General features: G+C 37.4%; 1 long non-coding RNA gene across 1 annotated transcript; it reads right to left on the bottom strand.

Moving 5' to 3' along the window:
- Positions 1-954: 954 nt before the first annotated feature.
- Positions 955-2,280, bottom strand: LOC116805685. Its single transcript, XR_004365340.2, has 3 exons — positions 2,202-2,280; positions 1,295-2,135; positions 955-1,222 (listed from the first exon to the last, which is right to left on the bottom strand). It is a non-coding gene; the product is annotated as an uncharacterized LOC116805685 (long non-coding RNA).
- Positions 2,281-3,081: the final 801 nt, after the last annotated feature.

Raw genomic sequence — 3,081 nt, 5'->3', positions numbered from 1 at the left:
AAAATATAAAAGGGTTTTTATCATAAGAACTGTCAATATAGCAGTACGGTTGCATGCCAAGGATCTAAAATTATATTTTACAAGTATGCATAGGGGTATTAAGGCAATGACATCTTAAAGATACCGCTTCCCTCTCGGTATATGTTGCTTCAATTTTATTTTTTTTATTGATTTTGTTGGCCACATAAAGTGCAACCAAAAGATAATTTTATGATGAGCATGCCTGTCCTGCTGCGTCAGTATCAGTCCAGTTCACTGGCAGTAAAGGTCGTCGATTATCGACCAGCAACTAAACAATTTTGCTATCTATATTTTATAAATGTAAATATTGACGAACGAAATTTTGCTAGAGGTAAAACAAACATCAAATTTATGTAAAATGTTTACAAATCCATTTATTTACGGAATGACCAGCATGTCAACGATTTCTTATGGTAAATTTAAGTCAGCAGTAAGCTCAGTCTAGTGATGTTTAGTAATAAGTCCTTCCACATTAATGGAACTAAACTGTGAGATGAATTAGTTGCGGTAAATTTTGACTTCGTTCGCGCTTCTGTGGTTCCGCTTTCATGTGGCAATTTAGTTCAGTGACTGCAGAATTACAAAAGGGAAAACCAAACTTTTTCAGCAACATTAATGCAAAGTTGTATATTTTGGAGATGTAACAACTAAGGTATGAATGAATAATAACAGTGAATTAAAATCATTAACATAAACATAGAACTGGTTTTAGCAGATAATAATTAACATTAACTATTACTTTGTAGAACATTAATTTAACGCCCAACAGCCCAGAGGACGCGCTTCAACCTCCAGCGCGTTGTATTTGACCCAAGTGTGCAAGCCAAAGGGTTGACGTGGTTGTGCAACCGGTCATTATACCGACTCGTATGTCGGTTAATTTGTTGTCTGACTGTCGGTAGACCGAAGTCGCTTTTATTCACATATGGTGGATCAGCTTTAGAAATCAATGTTTAATAGCTTTCAATAGGTTGATTAATGTTTAAATATATTTGCTACATAAAAAAAAAAAAACAACTAAAGTACTCGTAACTAAAATATTACTTATATCGCATTATGGATAAGTTTTAACCTAATCCATATAAATACGAAATGCTGATTGTTTGGTAACCGCGTTTATAATTAACACATGTATTTCACCGGCTCTGGGTCAAAGGTTTTATATTTTTTCAGATACTCCGATTCACATCCGTTCAGTCAGCTGTGGAGTTTGAAAAAACATATATAATCTATAAATGTAAATTTAAATCAATGCTTTATTTTATTTCCATACCTTGAAAAGCTGTTTGCTGCATAAAATTAAACTAAGTTATTCAGCGTAAATTCTGGAAAAAATGCATTTGTTCGGTTTACTGTTCCACTCAGTGAATTGCAATTTGCGCAGCAGCTGAAGCACTAGATTTAAATCTGCTGTGGATTACTGTCGAGTCGGCTAAAGTGCAGATTCGTATTTTTTGCTATTTGCATAGTATGCTGAGCATGGAGGACTGGAACAAGCGCTTATAATATGGCGAGCTGCGGATAAATCCTTGGTGATAAGTCTCATTCAGGTTGCAGTTGCACATCTGGCTATCCAACCAGAAACGGTCAAAACCATGCACCACATTGACCAAGATTACCGTGCCATGTTCTCATTGCTAGACTGCGCTGTGAATCTCGAAAGTAATCCAGTCGAGCACCTGCTCCGTTGTGCCATGCTCCTCTTAATAGTCGAGTGGTTGCACGCAATATTTGAAACAACTGTGTTAAGCACGATTGTAGGGGTTTGTTTTATCTCTATAAGGCTTTGCATTCATTATAATGATTGTCATTTAAATTTTTGGATTTAAAGTTATTGTGCAAATACATCTGTTCTATTCCATTTTCTATTCATTATTTTATCCATTATTTTGGCCATTGGCAAAAATTAAAGTTTTCATTTGCACAAGCAACTGATTTCAATTAATTCCGAAATAAATTTGCAAGGTAATCTTATTGTGTGGGATTAATAAGTCGATTTTCGTTGGGGTTGCATAAATACCAAAAGCACATTTCGTAAAAGCTTATTTAATTGCATTTCCTCGTTTATCCTTTCTAAGCACTGAACTGTCCACTCCATACCTGTCCATACCTGTCTGCATGGCGAAACGAAAATATTTAAACCGAAATCTCACGAGCCAAGGTATTAAATGTGCGCAAACCTTTTCCCGACTCTGGCCCCACTCAGAGAGTTACTGCTACAAGCAGCTGCGAGCCAGCGATATGCCATAAAAGATAACTTGGCTTGTGTTTTATTTGATATGGCACGCAGCTCGGGAGCTCTGAGCCCGAGGAGTTCCCAGAAGCCACATCTCAGGCAGACTTCGTGCTCCTCGACGTGTTTGTGCGTGCATGGATGGAAATGTGTTTATTTGAAATCTGCGATAAATCGTTTCAATTTGATACATTGATATCGAATACTTAATTTTGATTTACAGCATTTGAACTGAATTCAGTATACAGTATGCCTGATCCAAATAAAAATGTAAAATATTTAAGGATATACATTAATTTACATGCATTAATGCGGTCAATAATTGTACGCAAGCCAAACACAGAGATTGTTAGTTGCTGTGAGCTGGCTGGCTGACTAGCAGCCCCACTGCTTTTAATGCTTTTATTTTTAATGATTTCAATTAAAATGTCATTTAAACTTAATCGAAAATGCGCTGCAATTAAAGAATGACTGCCATTGTTGTCCTCCGACAGCTGCGCCCAAGGGATACGCCTGAAGCAGAACAAAGCAAAGCAAGGCAAAATAAAGCAATGCAAGACAAGTAATGTAAAATTGTCAAGTTGCGGCAGACAGACTTGGGGACTTGCCTTTGCGTAGCCCTTGCATCCGGGCAAAGAATCCTGGCTGGAAGCGAAGTGCATCAGCTGTGACATCAATTAAAACTTGTGTGGCCGTAATGCAATTAGAATTGCACCAAATGCATGACATGGGGATGCTCTCTCTATGCATTTAATCGTCCAGTCGCAGAAACAGCTGCAACAAGTTGTTCCCAACGGCAGCCCCATTAATAAGTCTCAGCGGTCTTA

The sequence above is a fragment of the Drosophila grimshawi genome, unplaced genomic scaffold (assembly GCF_018153295.1).
Source record: "Drosophila grimshawi isolate 15287-2541.00 unplaced genomic scaffold, ASM1815329v1 contig_1377, whole genome shotgun sequence".
Lineage (NCBI taxonomy): Eukaryota > Metazoa > Arthropoda > Insecta > Diptera > Drosophilidae > Drosophila > Drosophila grimshawi.
This window is presented reverse-complemented; position numbering and strand designations above follow the sequence as displayed.